General features: G+C 43.5%; 1 long non-coding RNA gene across 1 annotated transcript; it reads left to right on the top strand.

Annotated features, from left to right (window-relative positions):
* The first annotated feature begins 3829 nt into the window (after nucleotides 1–3829).
* LOC109286228 (uncharacterized) lies at nucleotides 3830–15572 on the top strand. The gene is made up of 2 exons (XR_002094201.2): nucleotides 3830–7946; nucleotides 13925–15572. It is a non-coding gene; the product is annotated as an uncharacterized LOC109286228 (long non-coding RNA).
* Nucleotides 15573–25861: the final 10289 nt, after the last annotated feature.

Consider the following 25861-nt stretch of genomic DNA (forward strand, 5'->3'; position numbering starts at 1 on the left):
CTGTTGATGGGTTCCTTTCAAGACCGGCACGCTTGACTCCTCTCTCTCTTGGTCTCCACAGTTCAGCCACAAGCTGATGCATGCACAATCGTGATAAATAATAGCTAAAGAGAAATATATTTGTCAGAAGAGCTGTGTCGGGTTTCTTTTTTTTTTTTTTTCTTCCTTCACGGACTGATACCTCACTGGTGGTCTTGGCTTTCTTTTCTATAATGCTTCCCGCTTTCCCTGTTCTGAAAAAAATTCTGCGCAAGTTTTTTTTATTCTTTTTCCATCCCTCAAATTTCCTTAATTTGGAAACAGTTTCTTTTGTCATCTCCCAGCACAAAACTATAAGTGTATTGGCACAGGAACCTTCTCTTATGCACAGTAGTGGGGGCTTTGGGGGTTGCTTACGACCCCCCTGGAAGAGAAGGGATGCTCTCTCTCTCTTTTGGCACCCAACCTTCAGCAGGCTGCTAGTGAACAGATGGGGGTGTTTTTGTGACGCACGGGAAGGAGGATGGTGCAGATTAGAGTAATTGCATGTGTTGGGGTGGGGGGACACGTTTGTGCTTTTTTTCCTACTAGTTCATTTTCTTCCCCCCTAATCACTAAGTGGATATAGAAGAGGCTTAGTTTTTTGGTTACAGTGTTGCAACTTATCTTAGGGGGCATGGTCACAGATGTAGTGGTTGTAGTAACCTAACCAGTCTGTGACCTCTGGGCAATTATTAGAGTACGTTTAGGAGTGAAACTGTCAGCTAGTATTTCCTTCTTTTATTTTTCCTTTTCCCTTAAGAAAGAAAGGGTGGGGAGAGATCCCCAATCCTTTCTGATCTCCCTCAAGATATACACAGATGCCTACTGACCTCTTTCTTGCCTCCTCCCTCCCCACTACTTTGTCTGCACTTGGCTGTCTATTGAATAGAGTTTGAAACCCTTTGTGGAATTCATTAACCTTTCCTAAGGATGTCAAACCTTGCCATGACTTGCAGTCTCTTCCTGGAACAATTGACATTTGTTATGGGAAGCTTGTGAGTGCAGGAGATGAAAATTTTTCTATAGTGCTAGAGCTGCGCTCTGGGCCTTGTAAATGCAAAAGCTCAGAAAGATCGGGCTGGTTTTTTGTTTTACAGCATTCACAAGACCAAGCTTCTCTTTGGCATAGCTGCCCTCAATGATTTCGATATCTGCTCCCAGCCTAACTCTTGCAAAACATAACTAAAGACCCATACATCAGTTAAGCTTCTTCTTGTAGTGAAGGAAGGACTGAATACTAGAGTTAAGTGCATACTTCTGCCTGTCTCAGGGTAAAGCCTAAAATCATTTCACCAAAGTAATGCTAAGGAGCCATAGGTATGCTGGGAATTTTGCCAGTGTGAAGCAGTCTCTTAAAATCCTATCAAGAGGGCCTAAGACTACTGCAAGCCATGAATAGGGTTGTTTCATTCAAGGGTGGTTCCCCTTGGAATTAGAAAATATACAATCCAGAGCAGTCCTGTCTTGGTGTTTTGATTTTATTTTCTCTTGTCATCACCTTTTGCTTCATAGTCCTCATCCAAAACCCCGTGAAGTCAATGTGAGCTTTTCCATTGTCTTTTGAGCTTTGCACTGGGCCTAAGTTACAGGCCAGTGAATGTGAAGATTATTCAACCTTAGGCCCTAGTGTTACTTGAAGTTTTGAAATGAGCCTTCAGTGGTCCTGGATTTTATCTGAGAGTACTTGGGGCTTTGAGAACCGAGATAAAATCCAGTTGTCCTAACTTTCAAACTCATCTCAGGTGAGCCAAGGAATCTGCCTTCTTGTAAAAGAACTGGAACTTTTGCCTGACACACTTCAAGATGGTACATATTTACAACAACCCATAAAATTGTCTGCACTAGCCTATGCTGCTTTCCTTTGTGTCCTCTCTTTTTTCCTTGTGTTCTATGAAAATTGACTTGTCTAAACTTATAGCTTTGGAAGAAACCTGGGCCAGGTCTGAATGTAGGCCCTGTTTAATATTCTCACATGCCTTCCCGCCCCTAACATGCATGAGTCTGTGAGAGCAAAGATGCTGATTTTTCCAGTTTGTAAAGTTCCTGTGAACTTGAGTAAACTAATGTCATTTGTGTTTTAAAAAATGCAACCTGAGGAGCAGTAGTTCCAAAAACTTATTGCATACTATCATATAAACTTATCTGACTTCTAACTGGAAGTAGAAGGAGGTGGGGTAGCAGGCTGGGGTGATCCAGAGACATGCTGACTTCTCTTACCCTGACCTCTCTGACTACGGTTTGGAAACCATCCCATTCTACTGCTCAAATTTTGGAAGTGCTGCAGGTAAAACTTAAAGCAAGAAAGTTTATGCAGATGGCATAGAGAGGCCACCTAACAAATGCTGTGTTTGAATGCCTTTCATTTAGTATTAAAGCTGTAGATGTGGTGTACTTCCACAAGAGACCACTCTTGCTTCATTGTTTAGAACCTTGCTGTGCCTGTTAGAGAGGGAACAATTGAAAGGATTTCTTTTAAGCCAAGTGTTTGGAAATGTAATTTCATGGTTTTCATAAGCCTTACTTTCTCTCCAGTCAGGTCTGCAAAGAGCTGCAAAGTGTTAATGAAAAGATGAGTGAGGAAAGCTTTAAATGTATTCAGCTGTCAGCAGCTTGTGCCAGCAGTGCCGTCTCGCTGGAGAACCTGCCCCTGTAAGCGTATGAAAGATTGATTCTTGTAATTTGTACAGGTGTTTATCTTCACTCTTGCTTGAAAGTAAAATTCTGTTTTGCTGTTCAGCACTTGTATTGCTCAGTCACCTCAAAGGGATCAGAAACTATTCTCCAAGAGCCATTTCCGATTTCCACTGTGGCGTTTGTCCAGTACTTAATACTGGTCAGAGGGGTACTTGTTTATTGAGACCAAATTGGAATAATGCACTTGTCTTCAAAGGTAAGAGTTGTTGCTGGGATCATCACTGTTATAGCATGTGGAAGTGTCCATTGGAGTCTATTAACCCTTGATGTTGAAAGGCCCAGTTCTTCTTTAACATTTGTCTTAAAGCAGTATAAATCCACTGATGAGTACAGCTGTTTTGCATCAGTGTCTAGGAGAGCAAAATCAATCCCGTGGATTGGTTGGGTCTGGTTTGGTTGGTGTGGGAGGGGTTCACTGTTTAATGGGTTAGGATGTAGTGAATATAACCATCAAAATAGGGATTGCTGTAAATGATCCTTCTATTCGGAGAAAGCTTAATCTTGCTTAATTGTAAGAGGCCTTACTTTTGTGAGTTGCTGTCATCTCAGAGGCAAATTCAGAAGGGTGGAGGGTGTAATCGGGTTTAGATTGTCTATATGTGTGAAATTGCAGCCACTGCAGAAATGATTCAAATGAATTTGGCCCACATTGAAATACTAAATACTCGGTGAACTGAAAGATATGAGATATTAGTGCTGATGAATGCCTCAAATAAAATGTCTTCTTTGGCATTAATAAATCTCTTAAGGTGGATCTCTGCAGCAGCCTGTGAGAAATGCTTGTGGGAGCTGGGCTTCTAAGTCTCAGCAAGAGAAAAACACCTGCCTGTGCCTGTCGGCACCAGCATGCAACAGACAATCTATTAGCAGCAGCTTAGACCAGGCTCTGAAAAAAGTCCATGAAGATCACACAGTTTCTTGCTTCAGGCACTGTCAGTCATTACCAGTCAAAGTATTGGGCACAGACTATGCTTGTAGGTACCAACCGTAATTGAGTGAGAGGCTGGATTCATGGGAGATTGAGATGCAAATGAAATGCATTTATCCTGTAGGGGATGATAGCAAATCAAGGGGGGGGGGTGTGGGGTGTGTGTGTGAAAGTAAGTATGAAGAAAAGAAGTGGCAGAAGTGCACCAAGGTGAACTGATGGAGCTTGGGGCTGGTCACACTTGACTGGAGGCTTCCCTCATTCTTCACTAAGCAGTGACTTGTAAAAAACCGCCTGTAGCCTGCCTGCTACTGCGAGACTGTGGGAAGTAAAGCTATTGTATCTAAAGGATGAAAGTGTGTTGCTCACTTCAATCAGAAGTTACCCCTATGATATCAGGCACTATAGGTGATTTGAAAGCAGGAAAAGATGCCATCAAGACCTTGCTGAGGCTAGGATAAAAGGCATACTGTTAGCATGTGATAACTGACATCTGCAAACTAACGTGTCTGATAAGCAGAGAGAGGCTCACAGCTTTACATAGGAGCTAAGCTGTTTGAGTTCAAACTGAGCTGTCCCCACACAGTCTAACATGAGCAGCTTAACCCAGGCCAAAGTCCATCTCGTCTTTCCTTACCACCCTCCTCTGACACCAGTTAAGTAAGGGTGTGAGCTAGCTCACAGAATCCAGTCTTGCGCCTTTAAGCCTCCGAGCTGGAAGAAGAGATGCTGTTACTCATTTGGACAAAGTGCATTTTTGCAAGAGATGAGCTCCTTGTGAAGTCCTAGCAGAAGACAGATAGCATCACCTTAAGCCTAGTTCAAACAAGATTCAAGTTCGTTCTTCCCTGCTTATTCAGATCTCCTTTTTTTGTTAAGCTGAACCAAATTCTAACTACTGGGCCATGTGGTCTTTGAGCATTAGATGCTATAGAGTACCATGTTTTACCTGTCACGGAATTTCCCGAGCTGCAATTGCTAATAACAGATGTCTGTTTTATTGGAGCTCCTAAATTGTGGAGACTTGTATCCTGTTCTTAGAAACAGATCCTGCTAATGCTTTTTCAGAACCTTCTGATTTGGCTTAACTGAATCAAGAAACCTCCAAAGATGAGGTCAGGACATCCTGAGTTGTGTTGTTGGTGGGAACTCAGTCTCTCATGCTGGCTGAAACGTGGGTGGTTATTTGATGGTAGAGGAAATAAGCTCCTTGTTCATAGCTTCATCCATCCCAGATGCTGCCTTAAAATTCGGGATGATGAAGGAAAGATGCAGTGGTGTGACATTAATGGATCTTGACTGCAGAAGAAAACTGACTTAATGGCACTGCTGTTTGCAGTTAGCATCTGCATAAAAGAAAGAGCTGGTGTCTGACAGCTGTTAGAGGGTGGGAAAATTAGACATGTGTGGTGGTGTCTTTATCATTCAAGAGATAACACGTGTAATGTTTCCGTTGCTCTGATTCACTGTTATTTCAATTCCAGGAATCGCATCCTTGCCTGAAATCGGATGGATCTCTGCCTAGACAGCTTTACGGCTGCCCCAAAGAGGTATTGGTGTCTACTGTTTAACAAATGCCTCGGCTAACCCATGTGAGGCCACCTGATGGCAGCTTTTAGCATACAAGGAAGAGTTTGCCTCTTTGTTACACTTCTAGATCCCTGTAGTGCCTGTAAGACTGTGCTAAGCTGTGAAAAATGTACTGTACTTTGTCACTAAGTTTATTTCCTCCTGTAGTTAACCAGCCATTCGTAGTTTATTTTCTGTCACCTGTTCCAAAATCAACCTATTGATACCACTGGGGTCAAGCTGAAAACCAAAGCTGCCTTAACATTTACCTGTGGACATCACCCAGGGTGAGAACATACTTCCCAGAGGGCAGCCAGACCCCATATCTCTTGATTAGGTGCAAGTCCATCCCCACCACGGTCTGGGTTGGGATAGGGCATGGCCAAAGGGAGATCTGCTTCCCACTTCCTCCCACATCCAATGAGGAATTTCTGGGAGATGTGGAGGCAGTGCCTGCATGGAGGAGAGCCTGAGGATTTGGACACTCATGTCTGTAAATGCAGGTAAGCAGGACTTTGTTTGTTCTGGGGAAAAAAAGTAAGGAGTGCTGACAACTGGGGAACTGAGACTTTCTCAGTGACTGCATCAATAATATGTATTTCCTATTTCCCTGACAGAACTGGCCTCTAGCAAATTAGAGATAAAATGCCAGAAGAACAATAAGTTACCTTTGGACAAGTACACGTCTTGGGTAACTAAATAAAATAAGGTTTTCAGTAATGTACAACTCAGCCTTCCATTTCAGCAACTTATTGCTAGTAATCCCTCTTGCATCGGCAGCAGTATTACTGCATACAGCGAAGAGAACTCATCTATCACCATATTTTCTTGGGAGCTCCTGGCATATAAAGTGCCACATTGAAAGAATCTAGTGTAAGTGCACAAAGTTGTCCCTTTTTCCCCAGGAGGTGAATCACTGGCTATTTCAATCTGTCTTTTGCAAGTCATGGCATGTGTGTCATCCCTCCTTTATTTCATTTGGCTGAAGTCACAGGCTAAGTGACTTTTCACAAGGTAAAAGGAATGCAAGGCCCAGCCCAAGGGCCATTGAGATCGGCTGCAGCTCTCCCATTGGCTTCAGTGAGCTTTGCAACTGGAGCACGCTTCTATTCACTAGACAGGCTAATTGTTCCCCTGATTCTGGCTAACTTAGTAGCAGCGTCCCATGGTATATCTACATTGGAATCACTGTTGTGACTGCTGCAGCTTTTGGCATACTTGAGTGAGTTTTAAATTGGTGTAGCTGCCGAAGGCTGGAAGTTGATGTGGGCTGGAAAACCTGTGCAAGAACCCGAGTGATTTTTGGAAAAATTTTTGTTCCAGGTTAAATTAGCAAAATTAGTTCTGAATCTTCTCGACTGAACCAACTCAGTCGTTCAAAAAGCCATCTGTGGTGCTATGACTGGCTTCAAACTCCCAAATCCACTGGCGGGCATCCTATGTGCAGGCCCAAGCCCAGAGGCTTGGGGTTTGGATGCCTCCGAGTCTCATTTGCTCTTAGCCAGTGGTCACAGGAGTGAGGAGTCCCCCACTTGCATGAAGTAGGCGTGTAGCCGAGATCCTCTCACTGGAAGCTGGCCACTGGGAAACTAATTACAAGACTCATAATGTGTCCAGTCTGCAGTGCATTGGACAGGGGTGCATCCTTCACTACACAGTGCCGTAGGAGTAGGTTAGCCAAACACTTGGATAAGAAGTAAATGCTTGGGTTGGCCCATGCTCAGCTCCATGCTACTGCAGCTGCACTTAGGGTGGCCCCTGACACATCCCCAGAATACAGGACACCACTTGGTAAGGGGCAGGACCACTGGCTCCCTTGGCCAATCAGTGGTTAGGGTCAGGACTGCTGCTACCTTGGCCATTCAGTAGTGAGATGTGGGGCCACCAGGCCCCTTGGACAATCAGCAGTGAGGGGCAGGGCCACTATACAGCAGCCACCTCCCTCCTTCCCTGGCTGGCTGGGACCTTTGCTGTGCACAGCCAGGAGGAGCACTACCTCTAGGCATAGCCAATAGAATCGTGAGGGCAAATGCTTGACATGTATTTCCACCAATGATCTGAAAAACGGGACTTTTTGCAGTCTTTTCCTCATTCAGAAATGGACAAGGGAATGAAGGGGTTAAAAAAAAAAAAAAGGGTGGTCCAGTATAAAACTCGACCAATGACCACTATTGCACTGCTATTGCACTTGAGGTGGTGTTCAAAGACCATGTAAAGCCAGTTCCCTCAGTTCCATGGTGGGTGGGATGTTTCATAATGATCCCAATTGACTTTCATCCCACCCACTTCAATCTTATTCCTTTGGATCTGGAGTTCATATTTTATTTGTCTTCTGTTTGAACCATTCCTCTAGCATCTTGGGAGCTTTCTTGTTACTGTTTTGGTTCGGCAAGTCCCAGACTTCCTGTGCATCAGGGCAATGCCTTGCGACCCACAACTGGACAAAACAAGTTCACATACTCCAGGGCTCCTGTACATGAGCATGGAGGCTGCTGCGATTCACTGGAATTCCAGCACATCGGAGCAGACTCGGTAGTGGAGCATAGTAGTGGAGTGAACCTAAGTCTCAGTCTGAGTTCCAGGCTGGTGCCTAAATCAACAGAGCATGATTTCATCTATGGGTACAACCAAGCTGAAAGCTGCAGAACATCCCACTCAGAATCACGTGCAAAAGAAAATAAAGGAGCAGCAAGATTCCTTTGAAAAGCATAATGGGTTCTTCCGCTCTAAACAGGTCAGTCGGTTGTAGTTCGTTTGAGCCTAGAAAACTCATGAAAGTAGCTGGTAACATGCAAAAGAGTGGTGCAACAAACCACTTTTGATCATGCCCCACTTGTCGCTCCCCCTGCCACTCCCCCCCCAAGTTTGAGCAGCCAGGTGGATCCACCGGGGAGGTGATTTTTGTTCAAGTCTGGGGCAAGATTCAAACATCTTTCCAGCTATAGCCAGGTACCTTAAGTGCCATGTACCTCTATTTTGAACAAGCTGAGACAGCCTTACCATCTCTATGTATATTGCAAAGCATCGAGCAAAAGGGTATGGAAGGCCCAGGGGCTTAACCCAAAGTTCTTAACTAAAATTAAGAGAGAATAAAAAATTCTATTGTTGCTTAGCATCACGTTGCAGTCTGGGGGGAAAAAAACCAACAATAAGTTTGTATGGAAAGAATGAGGGACCTCAGCATGCTTGGATACATGTATTGACATACCCATTTGCATATCTCTCTTTTGAAAGTAAAATAATTTTAGTCAGACAACAATGGTTCCAGTTTGCACATTGTGGCAGAGACAGTAATTTTTTTCAGGCTAGGATGACTGTACAGAAAAAAGAGCTGGATGCCATTAATTTTTCATAATGCTCATTTATTTGTAATATATAATTCTTATCCCTAACAGTTCTTGAAAAGTACCATGCTCAACTTGCTTCATCATATAGTATCCCCAGTGGAAATGTGGCATCGTATGTTTGTGTCGGAGTTGCACTGGTTTAACTTCACATGAAATACAAAATATGGCTTGAAAAGACTTTCTAGGGTTTTGGTGCTTTTACATGAAGATTGATTTTTAAAGAAGCCTTTGGGGAAGAATTTTAACTCTAAAAGAGGATTTTAAATAAGCATTTTTAATAGACCAATAATCCCCTTGCTCTTAGATGTATGGATGAAAAACAAATGATGTAGTGGCTATTGATCCCCCCGCAAATGATCATTCTTATTCTTTTTACTCTTCATCTCTAAGGCACAGTGTAGTATAAATGCCACAGCTGGGCTTATGTCTGCTCTTTATTCCTCCCATCCCTTTCACACATTGATAGACCTGTTGTTTCCTTAACTTGCCATTATTAAATAGTATGACACCTTTAGAGGCAAAGGGCAATAGTATAATTAACCCATAAATTAGCAGAGGAAAAACCAGGCTGATAAAACATCAGTGAACAGATTGAACTTTAATAGAGAATTTCTGCTTTGTAAACCAAAATCTGTACATTCCACACCTGATTACCGAGGAGGCAAGAGGCATGGGGGGAAGGGGGGTTGAAGATTGACGCACTTGATTTCTTTGCTGTCTTTCAGGGAAAGAGCGTGCTGCGTGGTGTTATTATGAGGTGTTATAGCAAGAGACACTTGAGTTGGGATTTTGTGTATGCCAGGTCACCAAGGTACAGTAGCCGGGATCTGAGAGTGCTGGAGCAGAAACCCTGAGAAAGAGGTTAGGGTGCTCTGGAGAGAAGAAGCTTTTATAATAATCATCTGCATCCAGCTGGATGGGATGTGTGCCAACAGATTTTCTCCCCAATTTCTGAGGGAGCCCAGCGTTTTCCTGGAAGAGGCAGTAAGCCTTGAGTAAGAGTCTGACTCCTGTTTTGGCTGCTTGGCTTTACTCTGACACTGAAACCAGGGGTAAGGCCAGCTCCCAAGAGATCTTTAGCCAACTCAGGTGGCTCACAGCAGGCTTAGGGCCCCCTAAACCATTTTCCTAACCAGTCTCCGTGGCCGCATCCAGATGAGCAGGCACATGCGTTTTACAGTGTCTTAAAGCCTGTAAGAGGCATGAGTGGGAATGAGAAAATGCAAAATTAGATCTTTGAATATCCAGGGGTAAAAAAAAAAAACCCCACAGAGGAAAAAAAGCGAGGCAGGGCACAGTCCCAGACTGTGCCCTGAGGCAACTGGAGGCTGGGTCCTCCACAGAGATGCTGTGGTAGTAGCCGGAGGGTCCCTATGGTTGGCCCTCACCCTGGTGCTGAAGCATGCTGCCTGCCTGTGCAGGGCAGGCAGCATGCCAGCCGCAGGGAACTGGACCCAGGCTCCAGTGCCAGTAAGTAGAGGAAGGGGGGAGGGAACCATGGGGGGGACCTCCCTGGGACCCACCTGCCCCTCTGGGCCCCAGCATCCCTGCAATTAAAAAAGCCCCCTGAACTCACCTGCAGTAGCAGCTGCCATTGGGGTCACTGGGGCCCCCCCTGCACAGCATGGGGCCAGGCCCTGCTGTCCCCTGCTGTCCTGTGCTGCTTGGGAGGGGCTCTGCTAGGAGACCCCAGAGTCCCACAGCCCCTGCCTCTACGGTGAGTAGAGGCTTTATTTTATTTTATTTTTTAAGTGCTGTAGGCTGGGCTGGGTGGAGGGGGGGGCAGCCATGGGGGGGGATCTGGGGGAGCGGACGGGGGTGGGGCTGGCTGGGGCAGCCATTGGGGGGGCGTGCAGGAGCTGGAGGGGGATGGGGCCAGGCGGGACAGCAATCTGGGGGGCTGGGGGAGCAAGCGGGGGTGGGGCATGTGAGCCCTGCAGCGGGGGGTGGTGACCCCTGGTAGGGGCAGCAAAACAGACTTTAGACTTCACTTTATTATGATGATAGAGACACCGGTAGGCTTCCCAATTGCTTTAACACTGTAGATATATCAATAAAACATTGCCCAACTGATTGTGCGCATGCTTTCTCTCTCTCTCTCTCTTTCTCTCTATATATAGATATAGTGGTCTTTTGTTTTAATTGTGGAGGAACATGGATTTGGGGGTATTTTACAGAGTGACTTTTGGATTTTTTTATCAGGTATTTTTCAGGTTTCCAATAAGGAACACCAGAATTCCTGCTTGGGAGGCCAGTGGCAGGACCCTGCCTGCTCAGAGCTGGCACCTTGGACTCAGCTGGAGGTGGCTGACCTCCTGGCCAATTGCGGCCAGGAGGACACGCTTTAACACTTCAAAGCAGGCCACCACACGCGGAACATCTTCCGGGCGATAGCTACCCAGATGGCCGGGCAGGGGGCATACATGGCAGTAGTGCTGCACAAAGGCCAACCCTGCAGCCACAGCCCCCTGGCAGCTGGCCCAGAGGGGCAGATGCCTCTACTGGCTGTGCAGTCCCCATCCGGGTCTGGCAGGTGCGCAGAAGATCGCAGCCAGGCAGCAGCCCCCACTTCTGCAGTGGGTAGAGGGTGCAGGGATCTCTCAGGGCTGCTTTAGCAGTTCAGCTGGCACAAGGGGTCATGTCCCCAGGTACCAATTGGCTGGGCCCCAGAAGCTCCTGAGAGCGAGTAGCCCTGAGCTACTTGCCAGGCTGGCTTTTTATACTGCTGGGGACAGCACAAGTGCTGGCCTTGGGCTCTAGCACCTGGCTGCAGATCCAGGAGGAGCCAGGCAGGGTTATTTTGCCCCAAGTGGCACAATTTGCCCCACACCAAAGTGCATGTCTGGGCATGTATGCTGAGGCAAAAAGCCCCGGCCCAAATTTTCACTGCTTCTGTTTGAGCTGCTGCAAGCGCGCGTGCCTGCATGTGTGGACGCGCCCCATGAGGGTAGAAGGGCATGCTTTGGACATTCCTACAGGAGGCAGGGTAGGCTTGCCTAAGCCCCTTTTTCTGGCAAGCCCAAGGTCCCAGGTTCAAGTTGGTTGTCCTGATACCTACAGACTTGTTTGATTCCTTTAGATGACAACTCTTCCCATGGGTCTGCGGCTTCCCAAGCCCAAGGTGCTGCTGTGTTCAAGACCCCTATTTACCTTGGCAGCGTGCCCAATTTAGGGGGCTGGATTGGATGAATTCAGGAGGTTTCTTCCAGCCCGACTTTCCTATGATCTTCTGCTGAAATGGCTCATGCATATAAATTGAAGCTGCTCTTCCACTGTTACACCCTTGTCATGCGTTTAGCACTGCTGTGCCACGGGCTATGGACCTCTCTATGCAGCAAAGAACCTGGATGAAGCCAATCTCATAATGTTTGTCAGGATATGTAAGAATTACTCTGATGCCACAATTTGGTGGAAAAGAAGCAGCCAGTGAATAATTACACCTCAAACGACTGAGGAGTGCGACTAAGCAGCCATCTGGGTGGAAAAGGTCAGCTCTTCCTTCCAGAGTGCCTGTGGGTAACTGAAGCTCAATTTCCTGGTTTTTGTCAGTTCTGGGCTAGATACTGTTTGAAATGGCTTGCTTTCCTAGGCACTTAGAGGTCTCTGTTTAAATATATTAAAAAGAAAGTATGCTTCTCCCCCTGATGCCCCTGGAGGATTATACAAATCACCTTTAACTCGAAATAGATTTCTGTTGCTTAATGTAGGGGAGTCCTAGGCAATATAAGGTAAATCAAGCATCGATGAGCCTTCACCTGCTTTCCCGGTGATGTAGGGAATTGGTGTGTACCTCTCTTAGGGAAAGAATAAGAACTAAGGTCTTCTCAGATCTGTCAGAGGTTGCTTGAAGGGAATAACTTATGTAACGGAGAATTTTTGTTGTTGTTTTGATGAAAACTTGAAAAAAAAAAATGGAGAATTTATAGGCCAAGCTTCAGCCTCAAGCTAATTTCTTCTGTGACTTGCATAGAAGAGATGCTTTTTTTTTTGCTTTTTTTTTTTTTTAAACTATGATTTATTATGGAAACACTAACAGTCCTAGCTATATGGCTAGAGTAAAGCAGCGCTTCTTCATTAATGCCTCAGGGATATAACACAAACTGTTCATTAGGTAGAGTTCAACCCACAGAGAGGAGGCAATCTGTAATATGAATGAGATCATAATATTCTGGGTTATGGCTTTGGAGTTCATAGGCAGAACTGTGTGCAATAATTACGAAAAGCCCAGCAAGAAAAACTAACTGGAGCATGACATACTTGAGAAGTTTAATGCAAAACAGGCACAGTCAGCTTTAAAATGATATTTCTGCTTGTTTTCTCCCTGTGCGTTTCTGATTAGCCCCTTCCTATTGTGTCTAGTCTCCCTTTTGGAGGTTAAGAGAGTCGGTTCAAGTCTGGTAGCATGCTTATTTCTGCCCATCTTCCTCGGGTTGTTTCATGGGGCTGGGCCTGTCCCCTATGAAAGAAGAAAGACAAGAGCTGCTTCGACACGGGATAATTTAACAGTTTGGAAGTCTCTAAACATCTGAACTTACTAGACTGAAGAACTTGGTGGTGGGATATGGACGTGGTTCAGTGTAGGTCTTTTATGCGTTTGTTTGGATTGGTTATCACATAGAAAGGAGGTTTTTAGTATGCAAGTACCTGAACTTCTTCCCGGTGGAAGCCAATGAGAGTTTTCCTGTTAAGACTAGGATTTTTTTTTTTTTTGAGTATACCACAATCTGCACTGCTTTGTGCAGTCCACTTGAGGTTGATTTTTGGAAGTCTATCTGCTCTGGTTAGCTGCAGGCTGAACTCTTGGCAGCGCGCATCGGATCAACCCTGCCCTTCCACTGCTCTCTCCGAGTTGCTCTGGTCAATTGAATGGGACTTCTTCGATGCCTCCAATCCGTAGCCCAAAATAGTTGTATAAAAAGAAATAAATAAAGGCCATCATGGTGGCAGCCTGATTTACTTTGAAGCAGATGATAGGGTATTGAAAAATGGATTTCTAACAACTGCAATTAGTGTTTTATGTGAAACAGAGGATTAAATAGAACAGGGGCACTGTGGATCATGCAGGTAGCTTTTCAATTAGTTATTCACATGTGCCTAAGGAGCAGAGTCTTTTAAAGTCTGAAGGAAATAAACTCTTTTTAGCAGGTGAGAGGCTTTGGAAGGGAAGGTAGAATGGCGGAAGTCTATGGCAAGAGTGCAAGACTGATGCTTATCTTTTAAAAGGTGCTATGTTTCTGAATGCAGTTTAATTATCCCATAGGTGTTTCTGACTTCATGCGTAGGTGGCAAGTTCTGCCCTTTTTCTCTGTTGTTGCTTTATCATGTGGCTTTCAATACTCTTTTTTTTTTTTTTTTTCCACTGCAGGACGAAAAAGGCAACTTTCCAAATATCTTCTTTTCTTGGCTCTGCTGTAGGCAATTACTAAAACCCTTTGAAGCACTAACAATAGAAATGTTCCAGTCTCCAACCAGAAGAAATCCTAAATGATATGTATTATGGATCACCGTACTTAATCACGATCATTTGCAAGACTAGCTGGATGCATGGCAGATGTTAGTTTGATACAACCATGACTGGCTGGCGCGGAAAAATGCGATAGCAGCAGCATTACTTTCTGCACTATGTTCAGTCCTTTCACTCCTGAATTTTGTTGTTGTTTTCCTCCCAAATTTTTCTTTACAATATTTTGGATATTTTGCATTTAGCATCGATACAAGCTCTACACAGGAGTTCAGCATGGACCTGGCTTGCTTTAAGTCATGGTTAACATGGACAGCAATGATCATAGGCATTCTCCTCCATGTCTGCTTCATTGTGCAGAGTTTTTCATTGTGCTGCATTGATGTTTTGCATTGTGACTTTCCAGTCATCTTATTCTGTCCTTCTCCCATTCCACTGAAATGCTTATGGAACCATCATAAAAAGCTTTATTAGCCTGGAACAAATGCCTGAAACGGATTATATAATCCACAAAGCCAGTGGGGTTGCCTGGAGTTTGAAGTAGGCTGAAATTTGGTCCTGAGAATGATTTAATGGTGAAAGACCTGAGATTTAAGTTATGTTCCCAGCTGCAACACCAGCATTTGCTTTGGACTCTAAGGAAGTTTCTGAACCTTTCAAGGCCTCACCTGTAGAAAGGACGGAAAGAATATGTAGTTTGGTGGGGGGTCCAATGCTTAAATCAGTGTTTTTTCAGAGAACTTTGATATCTGTGGATAAATGGAACTGAATACAAAATATTATTATTTTATTTTGGCTGGACAAAGTGCATCAGGACTGTTGATTGCAAAGGAGCCCCTTCCCATTCCCCAATTGTATACAGTCTGAAGGAGGCAGAGCTTGGCAGACACTGGTTCTTACAGTTTATTTTCAAACTTTCTTCATGTTTTTCTTCTTGCAGTTACAGACATTCAGAAACAAAGGGGATCATGTTGTTATAGATCACTCCAACAGTTATGAACCCACTGGAGTTTTTAGGACCCTCCGTTCTGATGCTTTCACTGACTGTGAGCCTGCCAATTAAGGATTGAGATATAGGCCATTTTTACTTAGTTTTATGTTCCTCATTTAATGATGTTGACACCAGTGGCCTCTAGTTTTATGAAGAAATAAAATCACACATTACAGCTCTTCAAACAGGACAGAAAAAACCTTCCGAAAACATTAAAAACTAAAAAAAGTTCCCCAAGCAACTTGCTCAGTCCTATTCCAAAGGCAGTGCAGGTTTTATAACTTTTTGAGTAATAACCCAAGTCTGTCTTTTCACAAGCACTGTTACTCGTAAGAAGGAGGAATAAGGCATTATAGATGATTCAGGTGCTGCATGCTCTAAAGGGAGAACGTTATATGAAAACAGGAAAACTTAATCCAACAGCATGAAAAATGACCTCCTATCCTAAACTTCGGTAATTTCTTTATTTGGCAGTGCATCCCTTGATTTTAATCTGGAATAATTACCCATGAGCATGAAAAACCTCTCTTTTCATAGAAGTAAAGTAGTAACATCAATAAACTGGGTATTTTGTTTTTAAGTTATGGGAATGTTGAATGTAAGAAATAAGAGTTTTAATACAGAAAAGGATGGGATGGCTATATGGAAATAGGCAACATGTGAAACTATAGCAGGTTGGTTTGTATGTGTGTACATACCAGATGGCTGCCTCTAAATGGACAAAGGATCAGTGGTAGCCAGGGCAAGTACGTACGGTCGTTTCATCACCTTCTGGTGGCACCTTGGGGTTTGGCCTACAGAACCCTAAGGTGGAGAAGGATGAATAAAATCAGGAAGGGAATGGGAGGAATAAAGTGAGGGAAGGAACTAAAGGAAACAAGACAAGGAAGAAGACGAAGGGAAGTGATTTGAAGAAATAGCAAGTGACTAATAAAGTTCTTGCATTCGCCATGTTCAGAGTAATGATTTTCCTCCTGGAGTTATTCTGTCATTTAGAGCATGGTTTAAAACTTACCTGAAGCTGGCCATTTTTGGCAAGGCGGTGAATCAAACCATTGATTGAGGGCATGAGGAATCAGCTGAGCAGTGATGAGTCTGCTGGGAGTGCACTCTGAATCCGCTAATGGTGATTCCACTGTTGCTTCCTTTTTTCTGTTTAGGTGACTGAAGCAGGGGATGGGTTTTTGGGCACTTATTTGGGAGGCCTGGGTCTCAGAAGCAGAGTGGCCGGGGCTCTGGGAGGGAAGACTGTGGTGGTAGAAGCTGGTAATATTATTTGTACTGTGGTAACACCTTGGAGCCCAAGTTGTGGATCAGAATCCTGTTGTGCGACAAATGTGTGACAAAAAGATGATTCCTGACCCCAAAAGTTTACAGCCTCCACTGCAAGGGTCAGCCATAGAGCCTGAGCACCTGCAGCACCAATACGCACAGAGTGGGCACCAGAGACTATCAGACAAGCACTGGTAGCATCACACCTTGGAGATCCCAGGACTGAACTCTGACCCCAAAACTGAAAGCAGAGGCCTTTATACTGAAAGAAAAAATAACTGAGTTAAGCACACCTAAATATTCCTGTTCCAAACTTCTCTCTCACTATTGAAAACAATGGAGACTCTAAAGCCTACAGTAAGCAAAGCACACTAAGAAATTATGTCTCCTGGAATTATTTTATCAAAACCTGTGAACAAATAGGAACTTTTCTCCCATGTCTGGCCTTTGGGAATCCTTTTGATATGCAGTCCGTGGAACTGAGTGACCCACCAAAAAAATGTCTGTTCAAGTAGTGTAAAAGCAGAGACCTACTTTTTGGCCTTGTTGCTGCATGAGAACCTGGTTACACTTCCTGCTGACTGCAATGGTGCTGTAGCCTCAGCCAAGCAGCAGCCTTCTTCAAGGTAAAGCATATTGCCCTCAAAGTGGAAGAAAATGGAGGAAGGAAAAGGAAAGGAAAGGAAAGGAAATCCTCTCCCTTGCAGAAAGACTTGCAACTTCTGCGGATGGATGTGTGGCTCAAGATCCATGAATGAGCCATGAAAGAGATTATTCTTGAATTGTGGGATTGCCACTACTGACATTTCCTGTATATTAGGTTTATTAAAAAAAAAATATATCTATCTCAAAGGAGAGAATTTATGCACAGAAGTGAGTGCACACATCCAAACCCATGCATATGTGTGCACAAATGATCAACCCAAACTGCAGAGGCCTTTGAGATTAGGTGTAGAATAACATTTTTCCTAAATTATTTAGGAGCCTAAATTCTAGTGTCAAAAGTGATGTAAGCATGTAACCTAAATTCTTTGCACTTTCAGGAGATTTAGTTTCTCTAGTGTTCTGATGCCAGATTTTTAAAAGCATTTAGAGGCTTAAAGAGACGGAAGGAACCTAGTGCTTCATTTTCATTTAAATTAAGTGCTAAGGTGCTTTTGAAAGATGAACCTAACTCCATCTCTAGGTATCTACATTGGTTTATTTTAGAGTCTTGTCCTAACTTACCTTTGAAAATGGGACTCAAGGTCCTACGGTGGTTGGGCACTGTTGAAGTTATATGCTGGTCCAGTGGTCTAAACATAGGACTGAGAGCTAAAATCTCCTGAGCTCTCTTCTTGGAGCAGGCTCTCTCACATACTTAGATGGGGCCCTGACAAACTTTAGTTGCACTTGTATGTATGGATTAAATTGTGTTTGGAAAATGCAATTCAGTCTACCCTTGTTGCTTGGCTGTTCGTTCTTTGGATCCCTGCGCGCAATATATTCCAGGCTACTAGTGCAGCTGCTTCTGCACTCATCCCTAATGGAACTGAAGAATCAATCTGTCAAGCTGGCACCTGTAAATAGAGCATCCAGTTGGGCTGAAAGTAAATTTAATTTCGGCCAGATTGTATTTTTTCACTGTGGTGTCATTGGCTCTACTTGCCACGTTGACCCACTGGCCCCAAGTGACCAGGAGTGAATTTAAGCCTTCAGCTTCAGTTTTCTCTTCTCCTTTCCCTTCACAGGCACATCCTGAGAGTTCATTAATCAGCATTTTCATAAAAGCAATAATAAAACTTGTGAAAAATGTGCTATAAGATAAATAATTATTATTAATAAAGAGAAAACTATGTTGCTTTGCAGCACTTAAGTATCTCCAGTATAGAGGCTTTCCCTTTGAGGGTACCTATTAGGGCAGAAGAAATAGCAAATTCGATCAGCTGTCTGAGGAATGTTTTATGTTAGTCAGGTTTGCATCCTACAGCCCCTTCGCGTGATGATGAGTGATGACTGCTTTTGCTGTCATTCTTTTCAGGGTGTCATTTATATTGTGGCTGGTAGAATTTATCATTAACAGCACTAGTGGATCAATCAGAAGGATAATGCTGTACTGTTCTGGATTTCTCAGGAAGAAAATTGGTAAAAATTGAGATTGTTTGGAAACATAAATGCCAGGACTATCTACATCGCCAGTGAAAACTAACCGCCGACCGCCAACCTTCCTGGCTGCAGGTTGCTACCACTTTTTAGCCATTCATTTGTTTAATGGGTTGTGAGGATATTCACCAATAGATAGCATTAATGATCAGGTTATTATGGAGGCATCTGTCTCAGGTCCATACTAAAGATGTAATCCTGCTTGCTTTTAAACTAGCAATACTAAGTGGTTGCATTTTGCGTGGAATAATTGCATATTCCTGGGTCCGAATGAGACAATGACTTCATAGCGCAGGGTTAGGGCACTGACATAGGAGGTGCTCCATTTCTTTGCCTTCTCTTAGGGTCATGCTCTAAGTTTTTCCTGACTTGAGCTTTCTTACAAACATAGACTGCTGCCAATAACCCAATCCTGGTTTTGCAACCAGGGAAAGAACCCCGGTCTACATGGCTTAGAACCCGGTCTTCCTGGTCATGTCTCAAGCAAAAGTCCCCCAGTTATTTTCACTATGTAAAAGGGCTTGAATATACCTTCTCCTGGGCTTGAAAGAGTCCTTGGCATAACCATAGCTTTACTAGGAGCTATATGTTTGGGTCTAAAGCTAGCTCAGTGGCATCAATTTGTTTATTTTGGCTTTCAAGAATTATTTCCCCTTGCTCTGAGATTCTGAGAGTACAGCCACTAAAATGCTTTCATCACACCATTATTGCTAGGGTGGCGCAGAACAGAGTGGATGCTTTAACAGTGCATTTCCTTACCCTAATGTGTTTGGATTTTGTTTAAGTGTAACCATAACTCTGAATTTCCTGGATTTGCAATGATAGGTTTGGGAATAATTCTAGCAATTTTGTAATGCATTTTGCCCTTAAGCTGCTAATACATACACTTATTCTGAACTCCATTGTAACTTTTTTGTTCTGAAACTTACCTAGGGCCTTTCTTTCAGAGTTATCCCTAAAGACTTTAAATGATACAAAAACAAAATGCATCAAATACTTCATCTGTCACTGAAATGCAGCCACAAGCAGGCTGAAATCTGTCAGCTAAGGACACTACAAAGCAGCTTTCTTTTTGATTGAAATAGCAGAATGTGGCTACTTAATGGAAGCTGGTCAGGATACCAGTGTTAATGACCTTTAAAAGGAGGTCTTCCATTGCAGAGATCTTTAACTGCAGGAGCTCCAAACAGCAGCTTTGCTTTTCATTTGAATGATGTTAGTTCCAACTGTAGTGTCCACTGCATGTGTTCAACATTGACCCTCTGGGAAGGCTCCCACCTTTCAAAAAGGCTGTGCCATCTAAATGCCGACAAGCCAATCCTACTCAGTTTGTATGAGCTGAATGAAGCGCAGCATACGGAAGTTACCTTCAGAGTTCACTTCAGCTATCAAACATCTGAAATTGTGTCTCGTTGTACTTTAACTGCATCTATAAAGCATCTCATGTTGGGGGGAATTTTTGATGAGGTTAATGATGGAAGGTTTTTCTTGTCCACAAAAGACCTCTTTCCCCCTCTCCCCCACAAAAAGAAGAAAAAGAACCCCAGACTCCCCCCCCAAACCAGAACTCAACATCTGGAACAGATTGAAAATATGTCTGTTGCAGGCAGAAAGAAAAGTGTTCTCTGCTGTGAACTTGAGACTTATCAAGACTAAAGAAGTTAATGCTAGTCTGAATTTCAGAACCGGGAGGATTTCTGTATGTTTTACAAGACCCTTTCAGTCCTCTTGAACCAAACTCAAACAAGTAAATAAAGCCCAAGGAAGGATGATACTATTGAAAGGGGGTTGAGATGATAGGTTTTAAGCTTGAGAAATGAAAATGATATTAAAAATGTATTATTCATAATGTGAAAAATGCAACTTTCCCCTTCTGTTGACATAAGATTATTAGATTTTGGAGGATTACTGTACCTGAATTTGTTTTGCTACTGACACAACATAAATGGCATCAGAACTTTTTGAACCAAGGAAGCAATTTAGGAATTCAATATTGTAGTAAAGAAAAACAAATAGTCCTTGTCTGTTAGCATACAATGGCCCTAAAAATATACAACTGCAATTTCATGGGTGACCTGTGCTGTAATTTGATACCGGTGATTCAGTAACTGAATGCACATTATACTCTGGATGCCTAGCTGTTAGCAAAACAAGTACATGGGCAAATGGTTTTGTAGGACTCATCCGTCAGAAAGGAAGTGAGGGCTGATGGCCAAAAGCTGAAGAGACTTCCTGATACGTCCACACATTTCCTATTTTTAAGAGCAGAATACCGAGAATCTTAAAACTGGTATTAAAAAAAAAAACAACCAAAAAGCTGTGAGCATCAGGTTTTGGTGCATATCAAAAAATGTGAGCGCGGAGGTAATTATTTTTTTTTAACATCTGTTATCTCAACAATTAAGCGTGAACAGTTTGAGTAAATGTAATTGTTCTAATGCGGCAAAGCAAAACAGTCTGAAAATGCCATTTGGAGGGGATTGTGCCAAGGGGCTTCTCTGGCCAGTTTATATGGACAATTCTCCTGGCATAGCTGTAACTGAAAAATAACTCCCTTATAGCTGTGTTAATATAACACCTGCATGCGGAAACCCTTTATTCTGGACTGAAGGTGATTTTGTTCCGCTATAGCAGTGTTGGTCAGCTCCCCCATGTAGACCAGCTCTACAATAAAACTGGTCCTTTGACCCTCATTAGATTGTCTCACTATCAGCTTTCTGCACCTCACCTTGAAAATGTACCTATCCTGATATTTGTATCCAACTAGCTTTCCTTTGGGATTGTCTGTTAACTTGAGACTCCTGTGTTAGATCTGAAACAACCAAATGGTGGAAATGGGGACAAATACCAGTGACTCAGTGTGTTTTCTCTCATTTCCTGCATTTAATGTTCTTGGATAGGTCTCATTAGAGTCTCCTTATGCTCTGGGAAAGCAAAGAAACTGAAGCTTTCGAATATCGGGGTGGGGTTGATGGACTATAAACCCAGAGAGTGTTGCATGAGGAGCCACCATGGCACAAGAGCAAAGACTAGATCCTGCCCTGTTCCAGTCACTGAGAAGTTTGATGTTGACTTCAGTGGGAGCTGGATCTGTGCCCTGTTCCTCAACGCCATCAGCTTCAAGCTGCACGGTGAGACACGTGGCTGGTATATAAGAAAAACACAAAAGATAATGCTGATGGTGGAGCATGCCCATGATCGTGGTCTATACTTCTACCATGGACTTCCTTTACAGAACCCAGCTGGATCCACCCACTTTCCAGGTTTGCTTTTTATTAGGACTCCTACCCTTTGTGTTGTGCATATTTTATGCAGTATATTATGCTCACATGGTATATTTCTCAGTTTGATTATCCTTAGACTTGGAGAATGTGCTCCATGTGTCATTTTTACCCCTACACTTATGCTTCCTTACTTTTTTACCATGATGCCTTGTCTAGTGGGAGGAAGTCATTTATTTCATAGTTTTACAGTAGCTAGGGTCAGGAGGGACCTGATCAGATCATCTAGCCTGACCCCCTGCCACAGGCAGGAATGAATGCTGGGTTCACAAGACCCCAGACAGGTGATCGTCCAACCTCCTCTTGAATTTGCCCAAGGTAGGGGCGAGGACCACTTCCCTGGGAAGTTGGTTCCAGATTTTGGCCACCCTAACTGTAAAATATTGCCTTCTGATCTCTAACCTAAACCTATTCTCCATCAGCTTATTGCCATTGTTCCTTGTCACCCCAGGTGGTGCTGGGGAGAAAAGGGCTCTTCGTATTTGCTGATGATCTCCCCTGATGAGCTTGTAGGCAGCCACCAGGTCCCCCCTCAGCCTCCTCTTCCTGAGGCTGAACAGGTTCAGGTTTGTTTGGTGGGTGAGAGGTGTATCGATCAGGGGACTAGTTAGTATTGCTGCTTTTAGCAAGAACTGAGTCATATTAAACTAATGTATCTTGCTGGTCAGATTTTAATTGAGTAATAAAATATGCCTTAAAATAAAAACAAAATCTGGAACACAAGTTAATGAAATCCATGGATCTACTTATTAAGCATCCAAGTGTTTCTTCCTCTTTTTGTGTTAAATTCTGTTTAATTTCTTTGTATGGTTCCCTCCCACCAGTGATGAGAACTTTGTTTTCGCATCGCATTGTATGAGCCAACAACTCTAGTATTATCTAATTAGGGTGAACTCTTTTCTGCATAATAAATACACGAGTGGTAAAATCAATTGGATCCAGGCAGTTTAGTTCAGTATTAAAGAAAGTTAAAGTAAAAAATAATCAGACACCATATATGCCAGTTTGCAGACAGTTTGTCAGTTCCTTCAGTAAAGAAAAATCTTGTGGTGCAATGATCTGAGAGTGATAACACTCAAAGTTACTTGTATGCTGTGCCTTGTTTTTAGTGCAGCTTACAGTGGTGTATAAATCCTTTTTACTGAGGTAAGAGTGCCTGTGGGCCCTGAAGTCTATGTATGCCGTGTTGATACTCATACTTAAAAACTGGACCCTAAGGTTTACCCTTGTTCCCTGAAACTAGGATCACTGCAGAGGCAGCATGGCCCGAGGGAGAGGATATGCATTTAGTGACACTGGGTAAAATATTGTGGAACCAAGAAATCATAGGGAAAAAAAGGTTGACAAAATCCCCAAACATTTTGGTGGGTTTTTTTGTGCCAAGCTCTAGTTTCCAGGTACTTTTAAGCAGCGTTTGTTAGTTCCATAAAGAGCTGCCTTCAGGCTCAGTTGGCAGGAAGGTTACTGAAAGATAGGTCCTTTGTGAAAACAGTGGGAAAATGAATAAGGCAAAGAGTGAAATGAGGAAGGGAAGAAAAAAATTAAGGAGTGTAGTCATTAGACCACAAATTGCCTGTAGTTAGTGTTGCACTGGCTTGCTGGGGGCTTAGTATATTGAATCCTAATTCAACTCCAAGGGAAGTCAGTGGGAGTTTTCTTGATTTGAATGGGAGCTGGACTGGGCCCTAGAAGAGGAGAGGGTCATCTGAATCTCGGGTCTAAAATCCCATCTACAATTAAGACTCTTTACCATCCTAATTCAACTCCTAGGGAATTCCTAACAGGTTTTGGAAATGTATCAGAAAGAAGTAAGGCCCCGTCTTCACCTTACAGGTATTACAGGTAATTAAGTTGTTAAGTGCGTAGTTACCGTAAGACCAACTACACATGCAAAGCGGCTGTCACACAATAGCAAGCTCCAAGCAGCTGTAAAGTTAGATCATGAAAATGTGTACTAACTTTATAGTTGATTGCTATGGAGCTTTAATTTGCATGTGTAGCAGGATTTCCCCTGTGACTGGGAGCCTTATCAGCTGCCAGCCACAGGGGTGCATCTCACCCAGAGTGTAACCCCTGAGCCTTGGGGATCACAGCAGCCATGATCCCCAAGGAGTGGGGTGCATGAAAGCCCTGGTCCCACACATGCAGTGAGGACCGAGAGTCCGGCACCCAACTGCTCTAGGTCCTGTCTGTACCGCATGAGCTGCCAGGACCAAGAGTTCCCAAGCCTGTGCCATCAGGTGCAGGGACTCTCACATTGCATCCAATTGTGCCTTCACCTGCATGTGCAGAGCGGGCCTAATAGATGCACTTTTTAAACAGCTTTACAACATTGCCTGTTTTTTAAGTTATGCCTTAAGCTCCTGGGTGGCTGTGGCCTCAAGCAGGGTGCACTGGTCTGGGAGTGCTGCCTCGGAAACCCAAAGCAGATTAGTTGTATCAGTGCAGTTACGAGACAGGCTAATCAGAATTGCTGAGTGCCAGTGATAATTAGCATTGCCCCATGTTAATTAGCCACCCATCTGGCAGCATGGAGGTAGATACACTGATTTTGGTTTAAGGGAAGAAAGGCTAGGAGGCATCCTGTGCAGAGGGCTGCAGCATGCATTCAATTGCTGCCATTGGGAATGGTAATAAAGCCTTGTAGATGGGTTTTTAAACCCAGGTTTCAAATGATCCCTCCTCTTCCAGGGCCTGGCTCCCATTCAGATCAATAGAGTTCCTACTGACTTTCCTGGGAGTTAAATCCTGCCTTTGCTGTATTTGCTCTATCCCTTTTTATGGTCAGAAAAACCTGTTGACTTTTTAAGTCATAGTGGGTAAATGTCATTAAAGAGCCACATAAAATATGTTCCCAGCCCACCCTCGTTTGGATAATCTGAAGATTTAGACTCCCTTTTCATAAAGGCTGTGTATCTCGTCTCCAAAATGTTTGCAGTGTTGAGCTGCCAACATACTGCAGGGTGGGCCTCGGATTGCCTTTGTTGTCTCTGTTAGGGCTGTGCGAAATTTCGCCAGCTGTTTCATTTTGACACTGTTTTGACCATTTTGAGGTGAAAACAGCAAAATTGAAACAAAAAAGCCCTTGAAATAGCCTCGAAATAAAATGAGGCTTGTCGAAACGTTGCGTAAGTCGAAACGTTTCAACCATAGGCTGGGAATAGGAAGTCAGTCCAGCTGGGCTGACTTCCCATCCCCAGCACAAGATCCGGTATGGGGTGGCGATCTAGCGTGGGGTTGGGGAAGCAGCCCGACTGGGCTGCCTTCCGACCTCGGGGTGATGTAGTGCTGGGGATGGGAAGTCAGCCCAGCTGGTCTGACTCCCCATCCTCAGCGAAACTCAAAACAGCCTTTCTGGTTCTGCGGAACGGAACAGCTGTTTTGACTCAAAATGAAATTCCAGACAAAACGCTGTTCTGTTGAACTGTTGAAACTCGAGGCGAAACGGAATGGTGCCGTTTCGCGCAGCCCTAGTCTCTGTATATTTCAAGGAAAGCATTTAGATAACAGAGACTATGTTGGGCTGGAAGTTTTACTTCTTCAAATTTGCTGAAGTCAGTAGGCGTGACTGAATGGATATTGTTCAAGGCCTTGGGAGTGTTATAACCAAGCTAGGATATGGTGTAGTCCAACTGTGGAATTAGCCAAACTTTCCCACAAACTTTGTCACAATTTTCAAATAGTGACAAAGTTGTGCTTTTAGCCCAGTTCACAACCTTTTGGTTCTGGAGAAGAGGTTCATGTTGTGGATCTGCAAGTAATTTTTACTGATCTTCATTCTTTTCAGTAGTTATGTGTTAGCTCAGAGATATGATAAAACGGTGTTGTATTTGGTTTTCCGATTAATGTTCATAATTATTTTCTTTTTTCTTTTCAAAGGCTATGGTTTTCACTGGGCTTATTTGCAATATCCATGCTATCAGTCCAGTGATAGTTTCGAGGTTTACTACTAGAAGAATCCAGATCACTCTGTACACTGCTGTCTTTGGAATAGGTCCTTCCTCTGGTTTTTCAAAGTTTTTTAGGAAAATGTGGAAGAATATTTAGAAATTTCATAACTCAGGCCCTTATCCAGCAAAAAATTATGTTTGTATATAAACATATGAATAGCCCAGTGACCCTAAAGTTAAATATATACTTAAGGGCTAGATTTAC

The sequence above is a fragment of the Alligator mississippiensis genome, chromosome 12 (assembly GCF_030867095.1).
Source record: "Alligator mississippiensis isolate rAllMis1 chromosome 12, rAllMis1, whole genome shotgun sequence".
Lineage (NCBI taxonomy): Eukaryota > Metazoa > Chordata > Crocodylia > Alligatoridae > Alligator > Alligator mississippiensis.